Source organism: Pezoporus occidentalis, unplaced genomic scaffold, assembly GCF_034315485.1.
Source record: "Pezoporus occidentalis ecotype Australia unplaced genomic scaffold, CSIRO_AGI_Poc_V1 ctg182, whole genome shotgun sequence".
Classification (NCBI taxonomy): Eukaryota; Metazoa; Chordata; class Aves; order Psittaciformes; family Psittacidae; genus Pezoporus; species Pezoporus occidentalis.
In genome coordinates this window covers 1,719,647-1,729,211 of record NW_026913662.1, presented here as the reverse complement: position 1 = coordinate 1,729,211, position 9,565 = coordinate 1,719,647, and positions in this window count along the sequence as shown.

Below are 9,565 nucleotides of genomic sequence, written 5' to 3'. Positions count from 1 at the left end.
AGCAGAGACAGCATGAAGCTCTGCAACGGTTTGCAGGACAGTTTTCCAGCCCACGCAGACATTTCATGCTGCCACAGCTCTGGTCTTCACGTTACCTGAGCTAGCAGTGTTTCAGACGGCTGAAGTGTTTCCATGTGAGCTTCAGCCCTGCTCAACTCCTACTGTGGTCCATCTCAGAGTAAAAATGCAGGCTGCCATATATTACCTCTGCTTGCTCCTGAAAGCCCTGGAGAAGCCACTGTATTTCCCTCTGTGTACTTCAGCCTCAGTATTAAACCCATGAGCCTTTGCAACATGCAACTACACTCATTTTAGCACACAGCCTGTTCCCAAACTGCTCTCTCTGCACTACACTGCCTGTGCAACCACACCCCTCACTTCTATATTAAGAGGCGATGCCAGCTGCCACCATTCAGCCTCCATGCAGATCTTGCTGGGCCAGCATCTTGCAATGGTACACAATTTGCAAAGTTGGAGAAGAACAAGGGAGATCCAGAGATGTCACGGAGAGGCAAGAGGGCAAACCTGAAGCAGCACTCCAGAAAGCCACACAGCAGTACCATAACACTCTCTGTGGAGTGATATGGCTGCTAGTTTGAAGCCAACACCACAAGACCAGTGGCACCTTCAGGTGGCACTAAGCTTCTCTTTGAGGTAGTGGCTGTGTTCACATCTCCAAGCTCATGTATGCTATGTTCAAGAGTTTATGATGGCCATATCCTCCCCCAAGCTATATCAGTCACTGATGTGATGTGCACAGAAACCTCTTCATAGATACATGGGGAAAATTGTTTCTGACTCTAGCACAGCAAGACACCTGATTCTAGGCTCTCGTCCTACTCCAGAAGCTGGAGGGAAGTTGCCTCCCCCAAGCATGGTCCTTATAGATGCTTGTCAATCTGCCACATGGCAATTCAGCTTCAACAAGCCAAAGAATTTCTTGGATGTCTTCTGCATCCCGAGTGTGGGTCAGCATTTTGAGTAACGCGGTGACCCTTTGGATTCCATTTAGCTGCCTTTCGCTGAACTAGTGTTGATGTTCAGAGAAAGGGAATATCAACATGTTGATGTTCTCTCAACATGATGTTGATGTGCGCAGTACTTCAGCCACCATAAAATTATGAGTACATAGCATTTTCTTAGGAAAGCCAAGCTCAGAGACCCTCAAGGTAAGCACTCCAAAACTAACGTACCTCAAGTGGGTATCTGCATTTTTGTCTAGAACATGAAGAACTTCTTATCCACTTCCTGCCTTTCTGGATTTTCCAGTCTGTCTTCTGAACTTTCCAATTGTCTCTTCCATAGCTGCTGTACTATCCCTATCTCTTGCTTCCCACATTTTCCCAGTTATGGACCATCTCCTCCCGCTGACCCTACTAGTTTCTTCACTCTCTTGCAGGCCAGTGGAGCCCAGTATCAAAGTCAGTATATTTTTCATATCCCTTTTCCAAAATTCCTACTGGGACTGAAGGTGGTGGGACTGAGCACTGAAGGTGGTGGCTGACTGCCTGGCTCACTGAAAGGAGGCTGAGCAACCAGGAGAACATGTTGAACTCTTGTAATACCATATCAGATGAAGAGAGCAGAAGAAAATCAAACAATCCTTCATACCTGCAGTGACTCTAGTGAACTATGGATCTCTGAAATCACGCATCAGCACCTTAACATGCAGCTTAGGAGGTACAACATAAACTGCTCCATGCTTGAAAGCCCTGAGGTAGAATTCATCTCCCAGGAGCCAAAATATTATGCAAGTAAAACAAATCCCAGTGGTTTAACAAGAGCAATAGACTGGGAAATTTAAAAAATGTAATAGCTGGCAGAGCATCCACATTGGAAATGGTCATTTATATTTATCCATAGTACCAATTACAGCCAACTTCATACCTCCCTTCTTACTCAGAGTCATAAATCTATACGTGAGAGTGCTAAACAGGATAGGAGAGAAGAATTAGCTTATGCTCTGAAGCTGTGAGCCACACCGCTCAAAAACAGAAGTTCTCCTGTTTTATTCTCTTAACCAGAAACCAGGAACAAACCTGTCTGTTCACTAACACCCTTCCAGTCATCAGGCAGCCAACTGGTATCAAATGTTAATGGCCAAATTCTTTGGTGCCTTCAGCCTCTTTACACTAGTCTGAAGTCATAGGACCGAAATGTTGCTTTCTTCACGTGGTAGAATGCTGGATACATGCTAGGAAAGAGGAGAGACTTTGCTGAATATGGGAAATGGAACGTTGGCTTTTGTATTCACATTAAACTGTAAGAGGGAGGAAAACATATGAAGAATTCTCAATTTATGCAAATGCAAATCTCAAAGCATCAGATGGCAACAGTGTGAGTAGGGTTTGGGCATCTAACATCACCCATGTACCCATGAAGCTGCATTTTTCACCATTGCCACAACAGGCAGTTACAAGACTTCCCATTTTTCCCCAGACAGAAGGAATGCTGACTGTTCCCTGATAGGAAAGCATTCATCCCAGTTCTGCTGTCTGCTTTCATTCTTCCATATGAAGTTCCCTCCTTTCCCCGTTAGTTACACATTTCAAGAAAAGCCAGCAGACTTGAGTGGAGATGTTATTATAGAGATATAACATCAGTCATAGCACAATGAATTCACATGTATGCACACACACATGTTCACACATGCACATTTGAACTGTCTCCCTGTAGCATTAAGATTACAGCTATAATTTTATAACAAAGCAGTGTATAGTTTCCAATGCTTACACGTTTACAAAATGCTATACAGGCTGTCTTTACACTATGCTTTGAATAGGTTGCTTGTGCTACTGTTAACTGGTGGAGGAAGAATTACACTTTTGTGATAAGCTGAAGATGAAAGTTTCATTCACTATATCACCCAGGACTATTCCTGGAGCACAATCTTCTCTGTGCATTGAATGAAGACAGGTCCTTGTACTTGCAAAAGATAACACCACTGTGTAACTAAAAACTGTGTTACAATACTGTGATAAAGGGAGAAGGAGAAGGGAAAGCAGGTTGTACCGGAAACTTTCATGCAAGCATTTCCTAGCTTTCAGGTACTTACCTCTGTAAACCTAAAGTGCTTTTAATGCTGTGGTTATCTTGGACTTTCAAAAAACTAAGACTGAAAATAAATTCCCCAAACTTTTATCCTATCAATGAGTAACTTTTAAACTTCTTTTAAACCTCTATTTCCAAACCCCTTAAGTGTTTTACACACAAAGCTGTTTTTTCTTGAATGCCTTTCATAGGGAGACCCCTTAGAAGTGTTTCAGGGACTTCAGGACACTATCTGTCGCAGAATGAAAAACATGCTGGCCTGAGAGATGGTCACAATTTTTAGGCTCACAGCACAATCCTATGTTGTGTGAGCAAACAAGTGAGTAGGGCAGAAGATAACAATATGCAGACTCACCACCAGAAAAAGATGGAGGGTTTCACACCATTTGCTATGCACCTTAGAATTACTGAGGCATACAAATGCTATGTCCAATGTCAGGTTATGCAGTATCAGACTTTGAGATGTCTGCCCACCCTTCAGCTGGACTTTGGCCTCTTTGGGTTCTGTTCAACCCGTTTTGCTCTTGCACACCATCATTCAATTTCCATCCCTTAATTTATTTGTGTCTTGCAGTCCCTCAGTTGATACCCAGTGTTCATCCTGCCACCCTGTGCCTTGACTCCTGCCCATGTCCCATCCTCCTTTTCCCATCTTCTACCCTCTCCCAGCCCTTTCAGTTCACTGTTCTATCCTTCCTCATTTCCCAGTCCCTTCTGCTCCTAATCCTTCTAAGTTTTGCTCAGTTCCTCAAATCCTAAATATTTCAACAGAGCTCACTTCCCTTGCAAAAAGGGGCATTATTTCCAAAATGACAAACAATTATTTAAAATCCTGCTGTGGCATTTGGCAAAACTGCATTTTTGTGCAAGTGACATTTACAGCCCTTCTAGTTCTTCCAAATGCATAGTGAGTAAAATGATTTTAGCTCAGGTACAGAAAGCCCTTGGTAGGAGTCCTGGCTAAGATCAGATTGCACAGGCTGCCAGTGGCACCTCTAACGCTTTTTAGCTGGTGGTGATTGCAACAGAGAGTTTTGTAATAGATTTATGCTTGCATGCATATAATGCAATTTTGGTTTGAGACAGCAATATTGTATAAAACACCACCACTGTCAGTTATTCATTATGGAGCTAATATTAACAAAGTGAGAATATGTAGCTGTATGTTGGAAAAGAGAACTAGGTTACATGACCTTGTAAGGGATCCTGTAACTCTCCTAAGTGGTCCAGTTAATAATCCACCTCCAGCGTTGTACCCAGGAGAAGGGAGGTGAAGAGAGAGGAGAGGGTATAGCAAGGTGTGCATCATGTGTGAGCAGTTGCTGATGGCATGCAAGCCCTTGTCTGACACAGTCCTGTACTGATCACTGCAGTCTGTCCTGGCTTCTCATTAAACCCTTCCTTCACTCTCTCCCTGCCCCATGTGTGTCAGTGCTGTAAGGATGAACTGCCAGCACCCAGGGGCACCCTGTGAGGGGATGTGGAGTCAGCTCTGGAGCTGGAGAGGCTCAGGACTCCCATGTGGTGCTAGGCATTGAGGTGGGTGAGGAACTCAGCCCAGTGCCTGGGTCGGGACCCATGTCTGTGTGTCCGGCTGCTGGGGGGACCAGGGCAAAAGAGGAAGGAAGAGATCAGTGATAAGTGATGAGTGATGAGTAGGAGGCTTAGCATCTGGAGCAGGACCAGGGGTGACAGCCTGTGTGCCAGGTGGTGGTGGGAGAGCACTCGGGTCTTCCCCAGCCTGGGCTGCACAGGCTGAGCATGTGCAGCTCCAAGCTGCACTAGCCAGGGAGTATGAGGCCCTGGGGCTGGGCAGGGGATTAGGTGCACACAGGGGCCCTGCTGGTGTTTGGAGGGAGTCCCATAATTGTGGAGTTCCTGTGAGATGAATGTCTGCTTGCTGGCAGGCACTGAGCTGGACCCATTGGAGCTGCTGTAGATGGTGGCCACTTACAGTGATTGTAGTGATAGGACAAGAGGTAACTGGTTTAAACTTGAAAAGGGCAAGTTCAGGTTAGATATAAGGAAGAAGTTCTTTACTGTGAGGGTGGTGAGGCACTGGAATGGATTGCCCAAAGAAATGGTAAATGCTCCCTGGCAAATGGTCCCTGGCAAAAAAACCCTGGCAGTGTTCGAGACCAGGTTGGACAGAGCTTTGTGCAACATGGTCTAGTGTGTGGTATCCCTGCCCATGGCAGGGGCATTGGAAATACATGGTCCTTTCCAACCCAAACCATTCTATGATTCTGTGATTCTGTAGGTTCCCTTAACACCTATCCCTGAAAGCCTGGGGTCAGCAAATGGAACTTCCTCTGAGGTCATCTCTATGGACACATGTACATGCTGCCAGTTTAAACATTATTTTAAAAAAACAGCCAACCAAAAAAAATCCCAGAAACAGCGCCCCAAAAAACCTGTGGCAACTTGTTACGTTGGAATTTGTTACTTCTTGTAAGTTGTAACAGGTCAATAGATGTTGCCTGTATTGTAATGTCACCTCCTTTATTTTATGCCACCACTGTATGTCACTAAGGAGTGAGAATGATAAAGAAAGGTTTTAGTGAGATTTGTATAGTTCTGATGTGAGCTCACTATCCCTAAGGTATGCCTCCATACCATATCCCACACACACAGATACACATACATAGGGCTGTAAGGACAATCCTCTCTGCACAAAGGTCTTCCCCCCAAATATGGTTCCATGCAACCCGTTTGTCCCCAAGTAGCATGTCTGTCTGTCCTCATCCTATTGACTGATAATCCTTCTGTACATGTAAATGCCATGTCTCTGAGCCCCACATCTGCCCTGACTTGTAAGGCATCTTCACTATCCTGTGTTTGATTGAGAGTCTGCATAAAGGTTGTCTTCCCATTTTTCTCACTAGGCATTGTTAGGGTGAGTGGAGGCAGTAGATTGTTGCACACCTGAGGAAAACCTGACAGTTGCACACAAGAGGGAAAACAGAAGGGAACAGTGCTCCCTGGAGCCATACAGCTCTTTCTGCTTGCTCACCCTGTCCATCCAAATCCCACCTGCAGAGAGGAGGGAAAGAATGTGGCCTTTCTGTAACTTCTAACTGCCTTTTCACAGGGATTTCTGTTCACCCATGTAATGGAAATGATGAGACTTCCAGAGCTCATCTGGCCAGCAAGCGGTCATGGCACTACCCATGAAGCTGGCAGCATTGCATTCCTTCTCTCAGCTCAGGCTGCCTCTCCTTTCATCCCACTCCACCCACATCTATACCTCACGCACACACACTTTCCCACTTCCCGTTGTCTTGCCTGCTGGCATGGAAAGCACTGGAGTAGCAGCTCTCATGTCTGCTGCCCGTTATCCCATCCTTCTTGCACAGAGAGGAGCAGCAAGGTCTTGGTTACTGAGTACAATCCCTCCCACTGACATGGGAACATCTGGTCTTCTTGATGTGAAGAAATCCTCAAGGATTTTGGTAGTAAATCTCTGACAAGCCTCTAAGGAAATATATGTTAAAGAAACGAATTTAGCAAATTTCTTCAAGGATGGCAAAAAGCACATCATGACATCAGAACAGCCTCCCTGCCAAATGTTCTGTCTCTGCTCAAAAAGTAGTAGAGCTTTGCAGCAAACTGAGTGTAATAATTTTTGACAGGCAAAGCAAAACATTTTCCACCAACTTCATTTCAGAGGAAGCCAAGTATCTTTTTTCCTTTTTCTGTTTTAGCAGCAGCTTTCAAAATGTAAACAAACAAGCAAATTTACCCTGAGGTAGATAACCAACATGAAAAAATGTCATTTGAACAGTCTTAAAATCAACAAGAAACCTTCTAGCTGGGGTGGAGAGGGCTTTACCAGATGCTTCTAAAATAACAGTAGTATGATCGTTGTGCTTAGTGGCAGTATTTTGGGATTGCTTTCACTAAGTATACACCAAGTAGACACAAAACTCAATTAAAACCCAGCAGAAGAACCTGGTGTGCAAAAACCAGTAACCAGTACACAGACTAATTCCATTCACACACTCCTTCCATCTTAATTGCTATAAAGAACAGAAATAAATTCTTCTCTTCTTGACCACTGGAGCAATAAGATGATCTTTGAATACGAAACAATAAGAAACAGATGTAGGCATCAGCCTTGTAAGATGATCTCTTCCCCTGGATGAAAACTGCTGAAAATCAGTGGGGCATTGCAGAGAAACTGAATCAAAACTGTAAGGACCAGTGATAACGAGAGGATGAGATGTCTGGTAGGAATTACCCATGCAAAACCATCTCTGTTCACTTCTGGGCTTTCTGGACATCACTAGAGTACCACAAGCTTTCAGTCTGAATCAGATTTCAGGGCAATGGGAATGGGCTCCACAAGCGAAGAAGCAGAAAACGGAAGGCTAATAGATAAATGATCCCATCACTCAGTGAGGCAGGGGAGGTGGGAGCAAAGGACAAAGAAAAGACTGAGGTATTCATTGCTTCGGGTTTTTCGCATTAGTTGTTACCAGTGAAGGCGGACTTCGGGCCTCTGAGGACACTGACCCTAATAGCAGAGTCTGTAGGAGTGAAGCCTTACCCACAGCAGAGGAAGATGAAGTTAGGGAGCACTTAAGCCAACTGGATATACACAGTTCTATGGGATCAGTCAGGATGCTTTTCATGGTGCTGATGGAGCCTGCCAATGTCATTCAAAGGCCAGTTTCTATTATGTTCAAAAGTCATGGTGACCTGGAAGTGGTTCCTGTTTTCTGAAAGGCAAATACAAATTCCATTTCCAAGAAGGGGGATTCAGGCAGCTTCACTTGCAAAGGTTCCAGAGCAAATCCTGCTTGAAGTCATTTCCAGCCACATGAAGGGTGAGAAGGTGACTGGGAGAAACCAGCATGAATTTATCAAAGGCAAATCATGTCTGACCAACTTTATTTCTTTTTATGATGCAAAAACCTGGTTCACTGTAGGAGGAGAAAGCAGTGGATGATGCCCACCTTGTTTTATCAGCAATACAGTATTCCTTTGTGCCTAAGATGCACATGGTATAGGAAACAACAGCCATTACCCTTTCCTTGCTATATATACCACCACTCTGCTACAGTTTAGTGAATCCTGAAAAATGTGTTAAACAGCAATGAAATAGAGACCTATACTGCAGATCTGTCTATATGAGTCCTCTTACTTCAGGATTTTTCAATACTTGGAGCTTGGCAGAATCACAACTTTAAGCATTAGATGCAGTTTAAAGCCTTCATCTGGGAATCAGATCTCAGATAACTTTTTTATAAAACTTCCTGGAGAGTAAGGAGTTCCAAGGAAAGGGTATATTCTCCAAGCTCCAGCTGCTCCTTGCAGAACATGTCTGCAACACTGATATCTATTTATCTAACTGGAATGTGATTAACTGGAGACATTCAGAAAAGGCTCCTCAAAAGGGGAGGAAGAGTTTCAGGATCAGCAAGAGCAAAGGAAAAAAGCAATCTCTCCTAGTCCTGGTGTCAAACTATAGATATGTATTTTGGCACCTCACACCAAATTAAACCAAGTATTTGAGCTCTGTGCACAGCTCAAAACAATGAATCACACTCTTTCCATGACATCTCTGCTATTAGAGCTGTCTCATCCACTTATATCCAACAGTTTTCTAATGACTGCCAAACCAAGCCTCAGCTCTTGTGAGGAGAAATAATAGCAGGACCACTCTTCTTTTAAAAACCACTGAACACAGCAGACGCTGCCTGCAAAATAAAACAGGGACCTTCCTGAATCACCCATCAGAGTTTAATGAGATAGAGATACAGTTAACCTTGTATATCCTTGCTGGGTCAAGGCTTGCTGTGAAGATGTCAACACCCAATGCATTATGATTGTCACAAACAAATATTACAATCCTGTACTCGGGAGAAGCCTTATATAGTAACTTAGGTACAACTGTAGGCACAGGCATAAGAGCAACTTCCCTTAGCTAATGGTACCCTGCTAACCTCTTTGGGATCACGCACAGGAAGCCCAGCGTGTCAGTGTTCATGGAGATGATAGGATTTAACTTTGGTGAGGGTTTTTCTGATGAGCAGTGTTGTAAAATGCTGTCCCAGCACAGGGGTTGTGCTCATAAAGGTGTCAGACAAAATGCCTTAATTATGTTGATGCTTGCTTCTTTAGAAGGCAGGGGATAGAAAGGAGGTAGAACACATTCTTGGAGCCTCTGTTCTCTCTCCCAGAACTGAGTAGATTATAATTTTTTACTCTAATAACCAGAACTATGAAAGTCTTTTTCCTCTCAAAATATTGAACATCTTTTTAATAACTTGTAATGAAGAGGATGTGGTTAAATAATGCAGTTCTTTTTCCCCAGTTCTGATACTTTTTTTTTTTATAGTGCTCATCTAAGTCACTAAAAGGAATTAATATTTTATTGCTTTCTATGAAAAATGCATAATGCCTCTCCCATAGCTTTTCAGCAAAGTTTCAAACTGTGGTCGCTGCAGTTCAGAAAGGAATTTCTGATTTTGCTCCCACTGGAGTCAATTACTCTCTGTGGGAAAATCGC